Source organism: Lissotriton vulgaris, chromosome 8 (assembly GCF_964263255.1).
Source record: "Lissotriton vulgaris chromosome 8, aLisVul1.2, whole genome shotgun sequence".
In the NCBI taxonomy this organism is placed as follows: Eukaryota; Metazoa; Chordata; class Amphibia; order Caudata; family Salamandridae; genus Lissotriton; species Lissotriton vulgaris.
The window spans coordinates 1,530,973,642-1,530,995,544 of NC_141696.1; the positions used below are offsets into that span (position 1 = coordinate 1,530,973,642).

Consider the following 21,903-nt stretch of genomic DNA (forward strand, 5'->3'; position numbering starts at 1 on the left):
GACTAGCACTATATTACCCAGATATATTTGGCATGAGTAGGTAAGCAATGTCATCTGACTACTGACATCTGTATTCATGGGGAGGTGGAAGGTAATGCAGACAAGAGTTTACTTTACAAAAAAGCATGAAATGGGAAATATTCCTTGTCAAACCTGAAGGTAAGAGAGGTGGAAGCAAGTTTAGAAGGAGGACATAAAGCAAAGTCTATGTTAAATTGATTGTGTTGTAGATCAGTTGGAAAAAATTTGATGAATAGAGAAAAAGTACTACAGCTGATTCCAAGACCTATTTTGTTAGAAGCAAGGAACCTCTCAACTGTGCCGAAACCCGGGATTGAACCAGGGACCTTTAGATCTTCAGTCTAACGCTCTCCCAACTGAGCTATTTCGGCCTGCTCATATCTGTGGTCTTCATACTTTAATTTAAACCATTTAACAAAATAGATGCAGGACCTGGATTTTTAACCTCATATGGTAGAGATATGTTTAAAGGAGTCCTGTATCATTCCCCAGTTAGCTGGTGCAATGGGTAAATAGCATTTTTGGGATCCAGGTTAGGTAGTTGTTTTTTTAACTCTGAATGGACTAGCACTATATTACCTAGATATATTTGGCATGAGTAGGTAAGCAATGTCATCTGACTACTGACATCTGTGTTCAAGGGGAAGTGGAATGTGATGCAGACAAGAGTTTACTTTACAAAAAAGGACGAAATGGGAAGCATTCATTGTCAAACCTGAAGGCAAGATAGGTGGAAGAAAGTTTAAAAGGAGGACAGAAAGCAAAGTCTATGTTGAATTGATCATTTTGTAGATCAGTTGATAAAAATGTTGATAGAGAAAAAAGTACTACAGCTGATTCCAAGACCTATTTTGTTAGAAGCAAGGAACCTCTCAACTGTGCCGCAACCCGGGATGGAACCAGGGACCTTTAGATCTTTTGTCTAACACTCTCCCAACTGAGCTATTGCGGCCTGCTTACAGCTGTGGTCTTCATACTTTAATTTAAACCATTTAACAAAATAGATGCAGGACCTGGATTTTTAACCTCATATGGTAGAGATATGTTTTAAGGAGTCCTGTATCATTCCCCAGTTAACTGGTGCAATGGGTAAATAGCAGTTTTGGGATCCAGGTTAGGTAGTTGTTTTTTTAACTCTGAATGGACTAGCACTATATTACCCAGATATATTTGGCATGAGTAGGTAAGCAATGTCATCTGACTACTGACATCTGTATTCATGGGGAGGTGGAAGGTAATGCAGACAAGAGTTTACTTTACAAAAAAGCATGAAATGGGAAATATTCATTGTCAAACCTGAAGGTAAGAGAGGTGGAAGCAAGTTTAGAAGGAGGACATAAAGCAAAGTCTATGTTAAATTGATTGTGTTGTAGATCAGTTGGAAAAAATTTGATGAATAGAGAAAAAGTACTACAGCTGATTCCAAGACCTATTTTGTTAGAAGCAAGGAACCTCTCAACTGTGCCGAAACCCGGGATTGAACCAGGGACCTTTAGATCTTCAGTCTAACGCTCTCCCAACTGAGCTATTTCGGCCTGCTTTTAGCTGTGGTCTTCATACTTTAATTTAAACCATTTAACAAAATAGATGCAGGACCTGGATTTTTAACCTCATATGGTAGAGATATGTTTTAAGGAGTCCTGTATCATTCCCCAATTAGCTGGTGCAATGGGTAAATAGCATTTTTGGGATCCAGGTTAGGTAGTTGTTTTTTTAACTCTGAATGGACTAGAACTATATTACCAAGATATATTTGGCATGAGTAGGTAAGCAATGTCATCTGCCTACTGACATCTGTGTTCAAGGGGAAGTGGAATGTGATGCAGACAAGAGTTTACTTTACAAAAAAGGACGAAATGGGAAACATTCATTGTCAAACCTGAAGGCAAGATAGGTGGAAGAAAGTTTAAAAGGAGGACAGAAAGCAAAGTCTATGTTGAATTGATCATTTTGTAGATCAGTTGATAAAAATGTTGATAGAGAAAAAAGTACTACAGCTGATTCCAAGACCTATTTTGTTAGAAGCAAGGAACCTCTCAACTGTGCCTAAACCCGGGATGGAACCAGGGACCTTTAGATCTTCAGTCTAACGCTCTCCCAACTGAGCTATTTCGGCCTGCTTATAGCTGTGGTCTTCATACTTTAATTTAAACCATTTAACAAAATAGATGCAGGACCTGGATTTTTAACCTCATATGGTAGAGATATGTTTTAAGGAGTCCTGTATCATTCCGCAATTAACTGGTGCAATGGGCAAATAGCAGTTTTGGGATCCAGGTTAGGTAGTTGTTTTTTTAACTCTGAATGGACTAGCACTATATTACCCAGATATTTTTGGCATGAGTAGGTAAGCAATGTCATCTGACTACTGACATCTGTATTCAAGGGGAGGTGGAAGGTAATGCAGACAAGAGTTTACTTTACAAAAAAGCATGAAATGGGAAATATTCATTGTCAAACCTGAAGGTAAGAGAGGTGGAAGCAAGTTTAGAAGGAGGACATAAAGAAAAGTCTATGTTAAATTGATTGTGTTGTAGATCAGGTGGAAAAAATTTGATGAATAGAGAAAAAGTACTACAGCTGATTTCAAGACCTATTTTGTTAGAAGCAAGGAACCTCTCAACTGTGCCGAAACCCGGGATTGAACCAGGGACCTTTAGATCTTCAGTCTAACGCTCTCCCAACTGAGCTATTTCAGCCTGCTTATAGCTTGGTCTTCATACTTTAATTTAAACCATTTAACAAAATAGATGCAGGACCTGGATTTTTAACCTCATATGGTAGAGATATGTTTTAAGGAGTCCTGTATCATTCCGCAATTAACTGGTACAATGGGTAAATAGCATTTTTTGGATCCAGGTTAGGTAGTTGTTTTTTTAACTCTGAATGGACTAGCACTATATTACCCAGATATATTTGGCATGAGTAGGTAAGCAATGTCATCTGACTACTGACATCTGTGTTCAAGGGGAAGTGGAAGGTAATGCAGACAAGAGTTTACTTTACAAAAAAGCATGAAATGGGAAATATTCATTGTCAAACCTGAAGGTAAGAGAGGTGGAAGCAAGTTTAGAAGGAGGACATAAAGCAAAGTCTATGTTAAATTGATTGTGTTGTAGATCAGTTGGAAAACATTTGATGAATAGAGAAAAAGTACTACAGCTGATTCCAAGACCTATTTTGTTAGAAGCAAGGAACCTCTCAACTGTGCCGAAACCTGGTATTGAACCAGGGACCTTTAGATCTTCAGTCTAACGCTCTCCCAACTGAGCTATTTCAGCCTTCTGATAGCTGTGGTCTTCATACTTTAATTTGAACCATTTAACAAAATAGATGCAGGACCTGGATTTTTAACCTCATATGGTAGAGATATGTTTTAAGGAGTCCTGTATCATTCCCCAGTTAACTGGTGCAATGGGTAAATAGCATTTTTGGGATCCAGGTTAGGTAGTTGTTTTTTTAACTCTGAATGGACTAGCACTATATTACCTAGATATATTTGGCATGAGTAGGTAAGAAATGTCATCTGACTACTGACATCTGTGTTCAAGGGGAAGTGGAATGTGATGCAGACAAGAGTTTACTTTACAAAAAAGGACGAAATAGGAAACATTCATTGTCAAACCTGAAGGCAAGATAGGTGGAAGAAAGTTTAAAAAGAGGACAGAAAGCAAAGTCTATGTTGAATTGATCATTTTGTAGATCAGTTGATAAAAATGTTGATAGAGAAAAAAGTACTACAGCTGATTCCAAGACCTATTTTGTTAGAAGCAAGGAACCTCTCAACTGTGCCGAAACCCGGTATTGAACCAGGGACCTTTAGATCTTCAGTCTAACGCTCTCCCAACTGAGCTATTGCGGCCTGCTTATAGCTGTGGTCTTCATACTTTAATTTAAACCATTTAACAAAATAGATGCAGGACCTGGATTTTTAACCTCATATGGTAGAGATATGTTTTAAGGAGTCCTGTATCATTCCGCAATTAACTGGTGCAATGGGCAAATAGCAGTTTTGGGATCCAGGTTAGGTAGTTGTTTTTTTAACTCTGAATGGACTAGCACTATATTACCCAGATATATTTGGCATGAGTAGGTAAGCAATGTCATCTGACTACTGACATCTGTATTCAAGGGGAGGTGGAAGGTAATGCAGACAAGAGTTTACTTTACCAAAAAGCATGAAATGGGAAATATTCATTGTCAAACCTGAAGGTAAGAGAGGTGGAAGCAAGTTTAGAAGGAGGACATAAAGCAAAGTCTATGTTAAATTGATTGTGTTGTAGATCAGTTGGAAAAAAATTGATGAATAGAGAAAAAGTACTACAGCTGATTCCAAGACCTATTTTGTTAGAAGCAAGGAACCTCTCAACTGTGCCGAAACACAGGATTGAACCAGGGACCTTTAGATCTTCAGTCTAACGCTCTCCCAACTGAGCTATTTTGACTTGCTTATAGCTGTGGTCTTCATACTTTAATTTAAACCATTTAAAAAAATAGATGCAGGACCTGGATTTTTAACCTCATATGGTAGAGATATGTTTTAAGGAGTCCTGTATCATTCCCCAGTTAACTGGTGCAATGGGTAAATAGCATTTTTGGGATCCAGGTTAGGTAGTTGTTTTTTTAACTCTGAATGGACTAGCACTATATTACCTAGATATATTTGGCATGAGTAGGTAAGCAATGTCATCTGAATACTGACATCTGTTTTCAAGGGGAAGTGGAATGTGATGCAGACAAGAGTTTACTTTACAAAAAAGGACGAAATGGGAAACATTCATTGTCAAACCTGAAGGCAAGATAGGTGGAAGAAAGTTTAAAAGGAGGACAGAAAGCAAAGTCTATGTTGAATTGATCATTTTGTAGATCAGTTGATAAAAATGTTGATAGAGAAAAAAGTACTACAGCTGATTCCAAGACCTATTTTGTTAGAAGCAAGGAACCTCTCAACTGTGCCAAAACCCGGGATGGAACCAGGGACCTTTAGATCTTCAGTCTAACGCTCTCCCAACTGAGCTATTGCGGCCTGCTTATAGCTGTGGTCTTCATACTTTAATTTAAACCATTTAACAAAATAGATTCAGGACCTGGATTTTTAACCTCATATGGTAGAGATATGTTTTAAGGAGTCCTGTATCATTCCGCAATTAACTGGTGCAATGGGCAAATAGCAGTTTTGGGATCCAGGTTAGGTAGTTGTTTTTTTAACTCTGAATGGACTAGCACTATATTACCCAGATATATTTGGCATGAGTAGGTAAGCAATGTCATCTGACTACTGACATCTGTATTCAAGGGGAGGTGGAAGGTAATGCAGACAAGAGTTTACTTTACAAAAAAGCATGAAATGGGAAATATTCATTGTCAAACCTGAAGGTAAGAGAGGTGGAAGCAAGTTTAGAAGGAGGACATAAAGCAAAGTCTATGTTAAATTGATTGTGTTGTAGATCAGTTGGAAAAAATTTGATGAATAGAGAAAAAGTACTACAGCTGATTCCAAGACCTATTTTGTTAGAAGCAAGGAACCTCTCAACTGTGCCGAAACCCAGGATTGAACAAGGGACCTTTAGATCTTCAGTCTAACGCTCTCGCAACTGAGCTATTTCGGCCTGCTTATAGCTGTGGTCTTCATACTTTAATTTAAACCATTTAACAAAATAGATGCAGGACCTGGATTTTTAACCTCATATGGTAGAGATATGTTTTAAGGAGTCCTGTATCATTCCGCAATTAACTGGTACAATGGGTAAATAGCATTTTTTGGATCCAGGTTAGGTAGTTGTTTTTTTAACTCTGAATGGACTAGCACTATATTACCCAGATATATTTGGCATGAGTAGGTAAGCAATGTCGTCTGACTACTGACATCTGTGTTCAAGGGGAAGTGGAAGGTAATGCAGACAAGAGTTTACTTTACAAAAAAGCATGAAATGGGAAATATTCATTGTCAAACCTGAAGGTAAGAGAGGTGGAAGCAAGTTTAGAAGGAGGACATAAAGCAAAGTCTATGTTAAATTGATTGTGTTGTAGATCAGTTGGAAAAAATTTGATGAATAGAGAAAAAGTACTACAGCTGATTCCAAGACCTATTTTGTTATAAGCAAAGAACCTCTCAACTGTGCCGAAACCCGGGATTGAACCAGGGACCTTTAGATCTTCAGTCTAACGCTCTCCCAACTGAGCTATTTCGGCCTGCTTATAGCTGTGGTCTTCATACTTTAATTTAAATCATTTAACAAAATAGATGCAGGACCTGGATTTTTAACCTCATATGGTAGAGATATGTTTTAAGGAGTCCTGTATCATTCCGCAATTAACTGGTGCAATGGGCAAATAGCATTTTTGGGATCCAGGTTAGGTAGTTGTTTTTTTAACTCTGAATGGACTAGCACTATATTACCCAGATATATTTGGCATGAGTAGGTAAGCAATGTCATCTAACTACTGACATCTGTGTTCAAGGGGAAGTGGAAGGTAATGCAGACAAGAGTTTACTTTACAAAAAAGCATGAAATGGGAAATATTCATTGTCAAACCTGAAGGTAAGAGAGGAGGAAGCAAGTTTAGAAGGAGGACATAAAGCAAAGTCTATGTTAAATTGATTGTGTTGTAGATCAGTTGGAAAAAAATTGATGAATAGAGAAAAAGTACTACAGCTGATTCCAAGACCTATTTTGTTAGAAGCAAGGAACCTCTCAACTGTGCCGAAACCCGGGATTGAACCAGGGACCTTTAGATCTTCAGTCTAACGCTCTCCCAACTGAGCTATTTCAGCATTCTGATAGCTGGGGTCTTCATACTTTAATTTGAACCATTTAACAAAATAGATGCAGGACCTGGATTTTTAACCTCATATGGTAGAGATATGTTTTAAGGAGTCCTGTATCATTCCCCAGTTAACTGGTGCAATGGGTAAATAGCATTTTTGGGATCCAGGTTAGGTAGTTGTTTTTTTAACTCTGAATGGACTAGCACTATATTACCTAGATATATTTGGCATGAGTAGGTAAGCAATGTCATCTGACTACTGACATCTGTGTTCAAGGGGAAGTGGAATGTGATGCAGACAAGAGTTTACTTTACAAAAAAGGACGAAGTGGGAAACATTCATTGTCAAACCTGAAGGCAAGATAGGTGGAAGAAAGTTTAAAAGGAGGACAGAAAGCAAAGTCTATGTTGAATTGATCATTTTGTAGATCAGTTGATAAAAATGTTGATAGAGAAAAAAGTACTACAGCTGAATCCATGACCTATTTTGTTAGAAGCAAGGAACCTCTCAACTGTGCCGAAACCCGGGATGGAAACAGGGACCTTTAGATCTTCAGTCTAACGCTCTCCCAACTGAGCTATTTCGGCCTGCTTATAGCTGTGGTCTTCATACTTTAATTTAAACCATTTAACAAAATAGATGCAGGACCTGGATTTTTAACCTCATGTGGTAGAGATATGTTTTAAGGAGTCCTGTATCATTCCCCAGTTAACTGGTGCAATGGGTAAATAGCATTTTTGGGATCCAGGTTAGGTAGTTGTTTTTTTAACTCTGAATGGACTAGCACTATATTACCCAGATATATTTGGCATGAGTAGGTAAGCAATGTCATCTGACTACTGACATCTGTGTTCAAGGGGAAGTGGAAGGTAATGCAGACAAGAGTTTACTTTACAAAAAAGCATGAAATGGGAAATATTCATTGTCAAACCTGAAGGTAAGAGAGGTGGAAGCAAGTTTAGAAGGAGGACATAAAGCAAAGTCTATGTTAAATTGATTGTGTTGTAGATCAGTTGGAAAAAATTTGATGAATAGAGAAAAAGTACTACAGCTGATTCCAAGACCTATTTTGTTAGAAGCAAGGAACGTCTCAACTGTGCCGAAACCCGGGATTGAACCAGGGACCTTTAGATCTTCAGTCTAACGCTCTCCCAACTGAGCTATTTCGGCCTTCTGATAGCTGGGGTCTTCATACTTAAATTTGAACCATTTAACAAAATAGATGCAGGACCTGGATTTTTAACCTCATATGATAGAGATATGTTTTAAGGAGTCCTGTATCATTCCCCAGTTAACTGGTGCAATGGGTAAATAGCATTTTTGGGATCCAGGTTAGGTAGTTGTTTTTTTTAACTCTGAATGGACTAGCACTATATTACCCAGATATATTTGTCATGAGTAGGTAAGCAATGTCATCTGACTACTGACATCTGTGTTCAAGGGGAAGTGGAATGTGATGCAGACAAGAGTTTACTTTACAAAAAAGGACGAAATGGAAAACATTCATAGTCAAACCGGAAGGCAAGATAGGTGGAAGAAAGTTTAAAAGGAGGACAGAAAGCAAAGTCTATGTTGAATTGATCATTTTGTAGATCAGTTGACAAAAATGTTAATAGAGAAAAAGTACTACAGCTGATTCCAAGACCTATTTTGTTAGAAGCAAGGAACCTCTCAACTGTGCCGAAACCCGGGATTGAACCAGGGACCTTTAGATCTTCAGTCTAACGCTCTCCCAACTGAGCTATTTCAGCCTTCTGATAGCTGGGGTCTTCATACTTTAATTTGAACCATTTAACAAAATAGATGCAGGACCTGGATTTTTAACCTCATGTGGTAGAGATATGTTTTAAGGAGTCCTGTATCATTCCCCAGTTAACTGGTGCAATGGGTAAATAGCATTTTTGGGATCCAGGTTAGGTAGTTGTTTTTTTAACTCTGAATGGACTAGCACTATATTACCCAGATATATTTGGCATGAGTAGGTAAGCAATGTCATCTGACTACTGACATCTGTGTTCAAGGGGAAGTGGAATGTGATGCAGACAAGAGTTTACTTTACAAAAAAGGACGAAATGGAAAACATTCATAGTCAAACCTGAAGGCAAGATAGGTGGAAGAAAGTTTAAAAGGAGGTGTGAGAAGTTGGCCTGGTATATAATGCTCACTAGTTCTAGTGATCACTTTGTACCATGCCAAGCAACCCTTATGATGATGGTTGTAATTCAACCTTGTAGACCAGTTATCCTAGTGGTAACGTGGACAAAGCAGTCTTAGGCTAAACTCTGAAAGGCATGTGAAGCCAGCTGTTATACCATACACAACCCCCTTGAATACCAAATGAAAGGGACACCACACAGATATATATTGAAAATATATATTGATTTATTAACTATTAAAATCCCCTGGACTCTTTATGAGCACAGAAGCACAAGCGTTAAATCACAAGACAGTTTAAAATACACAAAAGTTGCACAATATGGATGAGCCCTAGGGGCCACCTAAACCATATACTAAATAAGTGGTATAAGAGATACCTAAAGGAAAGTGAAGAGGCCTAGGGCCTTGGGAATCGCTGGAGCTATTCGAGACTGGAGTTAACTAAGTCGGGAAAGGCCCACGGGACTCGGGTGCAGTGTTCAAAGTGCACGCACTTCTCAATACAAAGTCTATGGTGCGTAAAAAGCACAAAGTTAGAAAGTTAGGAACCTTCCGAGTGACCTACGGAGCTGAAACTTAAAACACAGGCCCTTGGGATGTGTACCAGTGCAGGAGCACCGGCGGAGCTGAGTTACCTCACCCACAGGAAGCGGGTGCACAGGGTCGAAGATGTGTCGGGTTTCGTCACGCTGGTCGATGGTGCTTGGAGCTGAAGATGCTGCAGGCGGCTCGATGAGAAGAGTTCCGGTGGATCCAAGGGTGGATCGGAAGAGTTGAAGACCTGAAAGCAGAGGGGACAGTGTTCAAAGTCACTAGCCAGTGACTGCCCTGGAACCAGAGTGGAACCAGGCGATGTCGGGTGCAAACAGGCGTTGTCGGGTAGCTTCTTTCTGCAGCCACGTGGATACCCGGGGTCGAGGACGTCCAGGAGTCGGTCACGAGCTGTCCCACGTAGGCTTCTCGCTGTTGGCGGTGTCGGCGACCTGATCGGAGCAAACAGGCCTTGGCAAATGCAAGCCACGCAGAAGTTGAAAGATGCTGTTCACTCGGATCAGCAAGGTCAGAGCGAGGGCTCCTTTTCACAGGAGCTTGGGTAGGTCTGGAGCAACCAGACCTGCTGTTTAAATCTTCGGGTTCGTCGCCAAGATGGCCGCTGACCACGTGGCTAGTGGCCGGGATGGCGCGTCGAGTGGCACGGTGCAAAAGGGCCCCACGCAGATCGTGGAGATGCTGGGGGGCTGATCTTCGGTGCAAGGGCTGCTCGGTGGTGGGGGTTCTCAATCCCCAAAGCACAACGTCGAGGATGCCTCAGAAGCTGCGCAGTCAGCTTTTCGAGTGTCTTTCAAGAGGTCCGGTCCCACGTCACTCGGTGCCTCCACGGGTCCCTTCTTCGCAGGGACTGTGGATCGGGCTCTGAGAGGTCTGGGAGTCTGGTTCTTGTCGGGCTCTGGGCTCGGTCTCCGGCGGGAGGCGGCGGCAAAACAGACGTCGAGTTGCTGGTTGGTGCCTGTGTTCACAGGGTGGTCACTCCTTGGCCACAAGGGAGATTCTTCTTCAGTCTTCTGTGCAGCAGAATGTCGAAGTCCAGTCTTCTTCTTAGTTTTAAGTTGATTTCAGGATGATCTCCTGTGCAATGGCACTGCTCCCCCTCTTATTCCCAAACTGGGGGTGGATCACCTACTAGGTCCCTCCTCTGGGTGGAACCAGGAAGGGGGGCGGTTACACCCCCTTTCCTTTGTCCAGCTCCGCGCCAGGACTGGGGCTGGAAGGCCCCAGAACCGGTTTGGACTGGCCTATGCACGGGGACACCTTGTGTGCCCCGGGCATGTCTGATTCTTTTCAGCCCTGTCCTACCTAATACACAAAATCCTGTCTGGGGTGGTGCTCGCACCTCCCAAGGCAGGAAACCCTTTGTCCAGGCCACCATCTGCCGAGTTTCGGTCAGCAGCAGGAGGCCAGACTTGTGTCTGTGGTGGCAGCGTCCATTTTGTGAAGCTGAGGCTCTGTTTAACTTTAACCGGGGTTAAGGCTACACACATGTCGTGTCCCTCTAGAAGGGTGGAATGCTATCCCCGTCGCCAGAACTGGCGAGGGGATAGTATTCCAATTCGTATGACACCTTACTCGACATGTTTTGATAAAGCCAAACCAAAGATAGCATTTAACCGCGAGGATTATAATGCACTTAAGAGTATATGGTATGGCAATATCCCGGAACAGCTTAGGGAGTGGTTCCCGACAGCTGCAGACAGGCTCAGCTCATGCTAGAGCACCATCTCACATATTTCCAAGCACTCTGCCTCCAGGATTGATGAGGCCTTCCATAGGAGTGGCTGATAGGAACACATGTGTCCAGTTTAGGGTTAGGCACAGGCATACTGTACCTAAGTAAGAGGTGATTACACCAACTTACCCCAGCTGAGTGATCAGCCAGTTGTGTCAAATATGGAGGCCAGGCCAGGGGTGGCACAATACATGCTGCAGCCCCTGGTAGGCCTTGGCTACACCTATGCCCTGGGTACCTATGGTACACTGTTACAGGGGCCTATAAGGTGAACCAATTCCAATTGTGTTATGCACCTAAGGTACATGGAGTCCATTTTAAGGAGAGAGCAATCAGCCTGGGGCCCTGAATAGCAGGATCCCAGGCCAACTAAGTCAAAAACCAGCTAAACACCAGGCAAAAAGTTTGGGGGTAACCATAGTCAGATATCCACCTTCCTACATAACCCCCCCCAAACGAAAGGAGATAAGGCTATCCTTGACCAGGTAAGCCTATATTGCCTAAGTGGCCATATAAGGAAGTACCAGCTCTGGCTTGGTAACCCCCTGTCTCATGGTCCACTAAGCAATCCCTCACCCTAAGGGCATCTGAGGGTCTCCACCATAGGGAATCTCTACCTGTGGTGTGTCTTTGCAAAGTCAAAGGCTGGTGTTGGGATGGAGTACTGAAGTGAGTTTCCTCTGTAGGGCTCAGCTTCCTCCAATCACTCTCCACCATGTGTGCCTTTCTTTCTCTGACTGAGTTGCACTGTGCTCTCAGGGTCAACCTCTGGCTACCTAAAGCTGGAGGCTGGGTCCCTCTGTTTGGCTTACTGGAGGGACAGGTCAGGTTTGGGGCCTTTTGGTCCCAGGTTTGGCTGTGCCCAACAATATCCATCTGGGGGAGGTCCCTAACTACTTTTAAGGGGGATCCCTCAGGAGTTTTTAAAGTTTTCACCTCACTAGGGCTACTAGTTTCGGTGCCCCTAATCTGTTGATGGGGGTGCTTTATTTGACAGGGGACCCTTTGGGCCTCACTGTCCTTCTTGTCCTCTGCAGCCCTGAGCTGAGTAAGGCAAGGTAGAGAGGGGCAGGTTACCTGCTCCAGACTGGGTCCCTCCTGAGAAGGGTCCACTGCCATCAGAGGTTCTGTCAGGCCAGGCCTAACAACCTCTGGGACAGTTCCTTCATCAGGGGTAAGATCAGTTCCCTGAGGAGGCTGATCCTTTCCTAAAGTCTGGTGAGGGGGAGATTTCTCTTCCTCCTCCATGCTCTCTGTTTGGGTGGAGTGATCCATCATTTCAGGCTTCACTACCCATGTATCTGTTTGAGTTTGGGCTGTGGCCATCACAGCCCCACCAACCTTTTCAGGAGGAGACTCAGTTTGGGTATGGGCTGTTACTAGTACAGCCCTGCTACTCTTTTCAGGAGGGAAGTTATCTAAAGATGGGGCTGAGGTTTGCTCAGCCCTCCCAACCTTTTCAGGTAGGACATCTTGAATTGGGGCTGTAGTCATTACAGCCTCACTAACCTTTCCATGGAGATTTACCATTCTAGAATGGGTTTGCTGTTCAACCTCAGCCCAGGCTGAGATTTCCAAATCATTACCCAGTAGGCAATCTACAGGCAAGTTTGCTGACACTGCCACTCTCTTTGGGCCAGTGACACCTCCCCAGCTAAGATTGACTACTGCCATGGGATGATTGGTTTCTATGCCATCAATGTTTGTCACCTGATATCTGGCATCAGGTAAAAGTTGCCTTGAGGGGACTAGACATTCAGCCACCATGGTGATGCTAGCCCCTGTGTCTCTGAAGGCCTCAACTTTCAAGCCATTGATGAGGGGCTCCTGTCTATACTTGCTCAAAGTGTTTGGGCAAGCAGTGAAATTGGCAAACCCCATGCCAGTCTCATAGACAAGAGTATCTGAGTTAGGGGACCTGGATAGGCCAGAGTCCACCTGTCCTCCAAAAGTAAACCCACCCAAATTCTTGGGGGTGCTCCCACCACCTGGGGGACCACTGCTAACAGTGACAGGAGGTGTTGGAGCCTTACCTGGAGGTATATTCTCCTTATTGCCATTCTTGGGACAACAGCTATCTGTTTTGTAATGCCCCACCTGTTTACAGGTATGACAATAAGGCTTTTTCTGGGTTGTAGAAGTGTCTTGGGACCCACCCCCATTCTTGGAGTTTTGGGGCCCTGGGGAAGTCTTTTCCTTACTTTTATCCCCACCCTTCTCTTGAGGCTTGGTAGTCTCTTTCTTTTGGTCACCACCCTGGTTCTTAGGCCTGATCCTGGTTCTGACCCATTTGTCTGCCCTCCTACCCAATTCTTGTGGGGAGGTCAAATCAGAGTCAACCAGGTGCTGATGTAGAAGCTGATTTTGACAATTACTTAAGATTTGCTCTCTCATAATTAAATTATACAATCCTGTATAGTCAGTAACCTTACTTCCCAGCAACCAGCCCTCCAGAGCCTTAGTGGCACACTCGACAAATTCAGACCAGTCCTGAGTCTGTGTCTTCTGGGTATCTCTGAACATTAACCTGTACTGTTCAGTGGTTAAGCCTAACCCATCAATCAGAGCACTCTTCAGGACCATGTAGTTTCTAGAATCCCCATCACTAACTGTGAGGAGTCTGTCTCGGCCTCTACCTTCAAAGGAGAGCCACAGGATTGCTGCCCACTGCTCCTGAGGGATCTGCTGTACTCTGCAGGCTCTCTCCATTGCAGTAATCCATTTATGGATATCATCCCCAGCTTTGTAGGGGGGCACAATCTTACTCAGGTTTCTATTATCAAAAGACCTGTCTTTATCCTTGTGGATATTGCTGCCACCAGTGGATCCTAATCCACTCTCTCTAGGCTGTCTTGCTCTAGCAAGCTTCTCCTTGGCCAGGGCAACCTCTAACTCTTGCCTCTGGATCCTAAGCTCAGCCTCTCTCATCTTGGCTTCATGTTCCCTTCTCTGAGGGCTAGTCATCTCCTTTCTGGAGTGACCATGAGAACCTCTAGAAGCATGGGAGTTGTCAGAGTCACCTGAGTGAGTCCTTCTCCTCCTAGGCTTCTGGTTAAGTCCACCTGGGGGTCTGAATGGGTTGTTACCTGATTCATTCCCAAGTTGACTTAAGTTAGCCTGGTTCAGTCTACTGACCAGCACCTGACTATCTCTGTCATCATCTGACTCACTGCTTTCCACCTCCTCCTCCTCTTCTTCTTCCTCTTCCTCTACATCTACTTGAGGAGCTCCAGTGGTGGAGGCTTCCTCATCTACTAGGATGATAGGGGCAGGGGGGTCTACAGTGTCATCCTCTGAAGGATGGCCTCCTTCAGCATTCCCTGTGGGGTTTGCTTTAGAGGTCTTTAGAGCTTCAGACTGATCCAAGAGCTCTCTTAGGTGGTCTGCAGTAGGGGAAGGCCCTGTCTTCAGACCCCTTAAGACACAAAGCTGTCTTAATTCCTTAAAGGGAAATATAGCAAACTGGGATGGTGCCCTTGGAGGGTCACTCTCAACAGGAGTAAGTCCACTGGACCCCTCTGTTCCAGACATTGCTCTAGTGTGGGTGGATGTGTTGCAATCTACCTACACTGGTGTTTACCTACTAAACCTATCTAGTAGTTGTAGCTAGGGTGTGCTACTCCCTTTGCTCTACAACAACTAAGTTCAGTAGAACTTATGTATACTAGTCTTGTTTTATATGTACCTAGCAGGTACCTGTATGATCTTTCAAATGATAATCTCAAAGATTGTAATGGTAAAACAACAGCAAGCTCAGATCCCAATCCGCTGCTCACCAATGTGAGAAGTTGGCCTGGTATATAATGCTCACTAGTTCTAGTGATCACTTTGTACCATGCCAAGCAACCCTTATGATGATGGTTGTAATTCAACCTTGTAGACCAGTTATCCTAGTGGTAACGTGGACAAAGCAGTCTTAGGCTAAACTCTGAAAGGCATGTGAAGCCAGCTGTTATACCATACACAACCCCCTTGAATACCAAATGAAAGGGACACCACACAGATATATATTGAAAATATATATTGATTTATTAACTATTAAAATCCCCTGGACTCTTTATGAGCACAGAAGCACAAGCGTTAAATCACAAGACAGTTTAAAATACACAAAAGTTGCACAATATGGATGAGCCCTAGGGGCCACCTAAACCATATACTAAATAAGTGGTATAAGAGATACCTAAAGGAAAGTGAAGAGGCCTAGGGCCTTGGGAATCGCTGGAGCTATTCGAGACTGGAGTTAACTAAGTCGGGAAAGGCCCACGGGACTCGGGTGCAGTGTTCAAAGTGCACGCACTTCTCAATACAAAGTCTATGGTGCGTAAAAAGCACAAAGTTAGAAAGTTAGGAACCTTCCGAGTGACCTACGGAGCTGAAACTTAAAACACAGGCCCTTGGGATGTGTACCAGTGCAGGAGCACCGGCGGAGCTGAGTTACCTCACCCACAGGAAGCGGGTGCACAGGGTCGAAGATGTGTCGGGTTTCGTCACGCTGGTCGATGGTGCTTGGAGCTGAAGATGCTGCAGGCGGCTCGATGAGAAGAGTTCCGGTGGATCCAAGGGTGGATCGGAAGAGTTGAAGACCTGAAAGCAGAGGGGACAGTGTTCAAAGTCACTAGCCAGTGACTGCCCTGGAACCAGAGTGGAACCAGGCGATGTCGGGTGCAAACAGGCGTTGTCGGGTAGCTTCTTTCTGCAGCCACGTGGATACCCGGGGTCGAGGACGTCCAGGAGTCGGTCACGAGCTGTCCCACATAGGCTTCTCGCTGTTGGCGGTGTCGGCGACCTGATCGGAGCAAACAGGCCTTGGCAAATGCAAGCCACGCAGAAGTTGAAAGATGCTGTTCACTCGGATCAGCAAGGTCAGAGCGAGGGCTCCTTTTCACAGGAGCTTGGGTAGGTCTGGAGCAACCAGACCTGCTGTTTAAATCTTCGGGTTCGTCGCCAAGATGGCCGCTGACCACGTGGCTAGTGGCCGGGATGGCGCATCGAGTGGCACGGTGCAAAAGGGCCCCACGCAGATCGTGGAGATGCTGGGGGGCTGATCTTCGGTGCAAGGGCTGCTCGGTGGTGGGGGTTCTCAATCCCCAAAGCACAACGTCGAGGATGCCTCAGAAGCTGCGCAGTCAGCTTTTCGAGTGTCTTTCAAGAGGTCCGGTCCCACGTCACTCGGTGCCTCCACGGGTCCCTTCTTCGCAGGGACTGTGGATCGGGCTCTGAGAGGTCTGGGAGTCTGGTTCTTGTCGGGCTCTGGGCTCGGTCTCCGGCGGGAGGCGGCGGCAAAGCAGACGTCGAGTTGCTGGTTGGTACCTGTGTTCACAGGGTGGTCACTCCTTGGCCACAAGGGAGATTCTTCTTCAGTCTTCTGTGCAGCAGAATGTCGAAGTCCAGTCTTCTTCTTAGTTTTAAGTTGATTTCAGGATGATCTCCTGTGCAATGGCACTGCTCCCCCTCTTATTCCCAAACTGGGGGTGGATCACCTACTAGGTCCTTCCTCTGGGTGGAACCAGGAAGGGGGGCGGTTACACCCCCTTTCCTTTGTCCAGCTCCGCGCCAGGACTGGGGCTGGAAGGCCCCAGAACCGGTTTGGACTGGCCTATGCACGGGGACACCTTGTGTGCCCCGGGCATGTCTGATTCTTTTCAGCCCTGTCCTACCTAATACACAAAATCCTGTCTGGGGTGGTGCTCGCACCTCCCAAGGCAGGAAACCCTTTGTCCAGGCCACCATCTGCCGAGTTTCGGTCAGCAGCAGGAGGCCAGACTTGTGTCTGTGGTGGCAGCGTCCATTTTGTGAAGCTGAGGCTCTGTTTAACTTTAACCGGGGTTAAGGCTACACACATGTCGTGTCCCTCTAGAAGGGTGGAATGCTATCCCCGTCGCCAGAACTGGCGAGGGGATAGTATTCCAATTCGTATGACACCTTACTCGACATGTTTTGATAAAGCCAAACCAAAGATAGCATTTAACCGCGAGGATTATAATGCACTTAAGAGTATATGGTATGGCAATATCCCGGAACAGCTTAGGGAGTGGTTCCCGACAGCTGCAGACAGGCTCAGCTCATGCTAGAGCACCATCTCACATATTTCCAAGCACTCTGCCTCCAGGATTGATGAGGCCTTCCATAGGAGTGGCTGATAGGAACACATGTGTCCAGTTTAGGGTTAGGCACAGGCATACTGTACCTAAGTAAGAGGTGATTACACCAACTTACCCCAGCTGAGTGATCAGCCAGTTGTGTCAAATATGGAGGCCAGGCCAGGGGTGGCACAATACATGCTGCAGCCCCTGGTAGGCCTTGGCTACACCTATGCCCTGGGTACCTATGGTACACTGTTACAGGGGCCTATAAGGTGAACCAATTCCAATTGTGTTATGCACCTAAGGTACATGGAGTCCATTTTAAGGAGAGAGCAATCAGCCTGGGGCCCTGAATAGCAGGATCCCAGGCCAACTAAGTCAAAAACCAGCTAAACACCAGGCAAAAAGTTTGGGGGTAACCATAGTCAGATATCCACCTTCCTACAGGAGGACAGAAAGCAAAGTCTATGTTGAATTGATCATTTTGTAGATCAGTTGATAAAAATGTTGATAGAGAAAAAAGTACTACAGCTGAATCCAAGACCTATTTTGTTAGAAGCAAGGAACCTCTCAACTGTGCCGAAACCCGGGATTGAACCAGGGACCTTTAGATCTTCAGTCTAACGCTCTCCCAACTGAGCTATTTCTGCCTTCTAATAGCTGTGGTCTTCATACTTTAATTTGAACCATTTAACAAAATAGATGCAGGACCTGGATTTTTAACCTCATATGGTAGAGATATGTTTTATGGAGTCCTGTATCATTCCCAATTAACTGGTGCAATGGGTAAATAGCATTTTTGGGATCCAGGTTAGGTAGTTGTTTTTTTAACTCTGAATGGACTAGCACTATATTACCTAGATATATTTGGCATGAGTAGTTAAGCAATGTCATCTGACTACTGACATCTGTGTTCAAGGGGAAGTGGAATGTGATGCAGACAAGAGTTTACTTTACAAAAAAGGACGAAATGGGAAACATTAATTGTGAAACCTGAAGGCAAGATAAGTGGAAGAAAGTTTAAAAGGAGGACAGAAAGCAAAGTCTATGTTGAATAGATCATTTTGTAGATCAGTTGATAAAAATGTTGATAGAGAAAAAAGTACTACAGCTGATTCCAAGACCTATTTTGTTAGAAGCAAGGAACCTCTCAACTGTGCCGAAACCCGGGATTGAACCAGGGACCTTTAGATCTTCAGTCTTACGCTCTCCCAACTGAGCTATTGCGGCCTGCTTATAGCTGTAGTCTTCATACTTTAATTTAAATCATTTAACAAAATAGATGCAGGACCTGGATTTTTAACCTTATATGGTAGAGATATGTTTTAAGGAGTCCTGTATCATTCCGCAATTAACTGGTGCAATGGGCAAATAGCATTTTTGGGATCCAGGTTAGGTAGTTGTTTTTTTAACTCTGAATGGACTAGCACTATATTACCCAGATATATTTGGCATGAGTAGGTAAGCAATGTCATCTGACTACTGACATCTGTGTTCAAGGGGAAGTGGAAGGTAATGCAGACAAGAGTTTACTTTACAAAAAAGCATGAAATGGGAAATATTCATTGTCAAACCTGAAGGTAAGAGAGGTGGAAGCAAGTTTAGAAGGAGGACATAAAGCAAAGTCTATGTTAAATTGATTGTGTTGTAGATCAGTTGGAAAAAATTTGATGAATAGAGAAAAAGTACTACAGCTGATTCCAAGACCTATTTTGTTAGAAGCAAGGAACCTCTCAACTGTGCCGAAACCCAGGATTGAACCAGGGACCTTTAGATCTTCAGTCTAACGCTCTCCCAACTGAGCTATTTCAGCATTCTGATAGCTGGGGTCTTCATACTTTAATTTGAACCATTTAACAAAATAGATGCAGGACCTGGATTTTTAACCTCATATGGTAGAGATATGTTTTAAGGAGTCCTGTATCATTCCCCAGTTAACTGGTGCAATGGGTAAATAGCATTTTTGGGATCCAGGTTAGGTAGTTGTTTTTTTTAACTCTGAATGGACTAGCACTATATTACCCAGATATATTTGGCATGAGTAGGTAAGCAATGTCATCTGACTACTGACATCTGTGTTCAAGGGGAAGTGGAATGTGATGCAGACAAGAGTTTACTTTACAAAAAAGGACGAAATGGAAAACATTCATAGTCAAACCTGAAGGCAAGATAGGTGGAAGAAAGTTTAAAAGGAGGACAGAAAGCAAAGTCTATGTTGAATTGATCATTTTGTAGATCAGTTGATAAAAATGTTGATAGAGAAAAAAGTACTACAGCTGATTCCAAGACCTATTTTGTTAGAAGCAAGGAACCTCTCAACTGTGCCGAAACCCGGGATTGAACCAGGGACCTTTAGATCTTCAGTCTAACGCTCTCCCAACTTAGCTATTTCGGCCTGCTTATAGCTGTGGTCTTCATACTTTAATTTAAACCATTTAACAAAATAGATGCAGGACCTGGATTTTTAACCTCATATGGTGAGATATGTTTTAAGGAGTCCTGTATCATTCCGCAATTAACTGGTGCAATGGGTAAATAGCATTTTTGGGATCCAGGTTAGGTAGTTGTTTTTTTAACTCTGAATGGACTAGCACTATATTACCCAGATATATTTGGCATGAGTAGGTAAGCAATGTCATCTGACTACTGACATCTGTGTTCAAGGGGAAGTGGAAGGTAATGCAGACAAGAGTTTACTTTACAAAAAAGCATGAAATGGGAAATATTCATTGTCAAACCTGAAGGTAAGAGAGGTGGAAGCAAGTTTAGAAGGAGGATATAAAGCAAAGTCTATGTTAAATTTATTGTGTTGTAGATCAGTTGGAAAAAATTTGATGAATAGAGAAAAAGTACTACAGCTGATTCCAAGACCTATTTTGTTAGAAGCAAGGAACCTCTCAACTGTGCCGAAACCCGGGATCGAACCAGGGACCTTTAGATCTTCAGTCTAACGCTCTCCCAACTGAGCTATTTCGGCCTTCTGATAGCTGTGGTCTTCATACTTTAATTTGAACCATTTAACAAAATAGATGCAGGACCTGGATTTTTAACCTCATATGGTAGAGATATGTTTTAAGAAGTCCTGTATCATTCCCCAGTTAACTGGTGCAATGGGTAAATAGCATTTTTGGGATCCAGGTTAGGTAGTTGTTTTTTAACTCTGAATGGACTAGCACTATATTACCTAGATATATTTGGCATGAGTAGGTAAGCAATGTCATCTGACTACTGACATCTGTGTTCAAGGGGAAGTGGAATGTGATGCAGACAAGAGTTTACTTTACAAAAAAGGACGAAATGGCAAACATTCATTGTCAAACCTGAAGGCAAGATAGGTGGAAGAAAGTTTAAAAAGAGGACAGAAAGCAAAGTCTATGTTGAATTGATCATTTTGTAGATCAGTTGATAAAAATGTTGATAGAGAAAAAAGTACTACAGCTTATTCCAAGACCTATTTTGTTAGAAGCAAGGAACCTCTCAACTGTGCGGAAACCCGGGATTGAACCAGGGACCTTTAGATCTTCAGTCTAATGCTCTCCCAACTGAGCTATTGCGGCCTGCTTATAGCTGTGGTCTTCATACTTTAATTTAAACCATTTAACAAAATAGATGCAGGACCTGGATTTTTAACCTCATATGGTAGAGATATGTTTTAAGGAGTCCTGTATCATTCCGCAATTAACTGGTGCAATGGGTAAATAGCATTTTTGGGATCCAGGTTAGGTAGTTGTTTTTTTAACTCTGAATGGACTAGCACTATATTACCCAGATATTTTTGGCATGAGTAGGTAAGCAATGTCATCTGACTACTGACATCTGTATTCAAGGGGAGGTGGAAGGTAATGCAGACAAGAGTTTACTTTACAAAAAAGCATGAAATGGGAAATATTCATTGTCAAACCTGAAGGTAAGAGAGGTGGAAGCAAGTTTAGAAGGAGGACATAAAGCAAAGTCTATGTTAAATTGATTGTGTTGTAGATCAGTTGGAAAAAATTTGATGAATAGAGAAAAAGTACTACAGCTGATTCCAAGACCTATTTTGTTAGAAGCAAGGAACCTCTCAACTGTGCCGAAACCCGGGATTGAACCAGGGACCTTTAGATCTTCAGTCTAACGCTCTCCCAACTGAGCTATTTCGGCCTGCTTATAGCTGTGGTCTTCATACTTTCATTTAAACCATTTAACAAAATAGATGCAGGACCTGGATTTTTAACCTCATATGGTAGAGATATGTTTTAAGGAGTCCTGTATCATTCCGCAATTAACTGGTACAATGGGTAAATAGCATTTTTTGGATCCAGGTTAGGTAGTTGTTTTTTTAACTCTGAATGGACTAGCACTATATTACCCAGATATATTTGGCATGAGTAGGTAAGCAATGTCATCGGACTACTGACATCTGTGTTCAAGGGGAAGTGGAAGGTAATGCAGACAAGAGTTTACTTTACAAAAAAGCATGAAATGGGAAATATTCATTGTCAAACCTGAAGGTAAGAGAGGTGGAAGCAAGTTTAGAAGGAGGACATAAAGCAAAGTCTATGTAAAATTGATTGTGTTGTAGATCAGTTGGAAAAAATTTGATGAATAGA

At 43.2% G+C, this 21,903-nt stretch overlaps 7 non-coding genes across 7 annotated transcripts; all 7 read right to left on the bottom strand.

Annotated features, from left to right (window-relative positions):
* Positions 1-319: 319 nt before the first annotated feature.
* TRNAF-GAA (transfer RNA phenylalanine (anticodon GAA)) lies at positions 320-392 on the bottom strand. The gene has a single exon. It is a non-coding gene; the product is annotated as a tRNA-Phe (tRNA).
* Positions 393-900: 508 nt separating this feature from the next.
* On the bottom strand, positions 901-973 carry TRNAF-AAA (transfer RNA phenylalanine (anticodon AAA)). Its single transcript has one exon. It is a non-coding gene; the product is annotated as a tRNA-Phe (tRNA).
* Positions 974-1,483: 510 nt separating this feature from the next.
* Positions 1,484-1,556, bottom strand: TRNAF-GAA (transfer RNA phenylalanine (anticodon GAA)). Its single transcript has one exon. It is a non-coding gene; the product is annotated as a tRNA-Phe (tRNA).
* Positions 1,557-6,140: 4,584 nt separating this feature from the next.
* On the bottom strand, positions 6,141-6,213 carry TRNAF-GAA (transfer RNA phenylalanine (anticodon GAA)). Its single transcript has one exon. It is a non-coding gene; the product is annotated as a tRNA-Phe (tRNA).
* Positions 6,214-7,887: 1,674 nt separating this feature from the next.
* Positions 7,888-7,960, bottom strand: TRNAF-GAA (transfer RNA phenylalanine (anticodon GAA)). Its single transcript has one exon. It is a non-coding gene; the product is annotated as a tRNA-Phe (tRNA).
* A 12,258-nt stretch (positions 7,961-20,218) lies between these two features.
* On the bottom strand, positions 20,219-20,291 carry TRNAF-GAA (transfer RNA phenylalanine (anticodon GAA)). Its single transcript has one exon. It is a non-coding gene; the product is annotated as a tRNA-Phe (tRNA).
* A 1,090-nt stretch (positions 20,292-21,381) lies between these two features.
* On the bottom strand, positions 21,382-21,454 carry TRNAF-GAA (transfer RNA phenylalanine (anticodon GAA)). Its single transcript has one exon. It is a non-coding gene; the product is annotated as a tRNA-Phe (tRNA).
* Between the last annotated feature and the right edge of the window lie 449 nt (positions 21,455-21,903).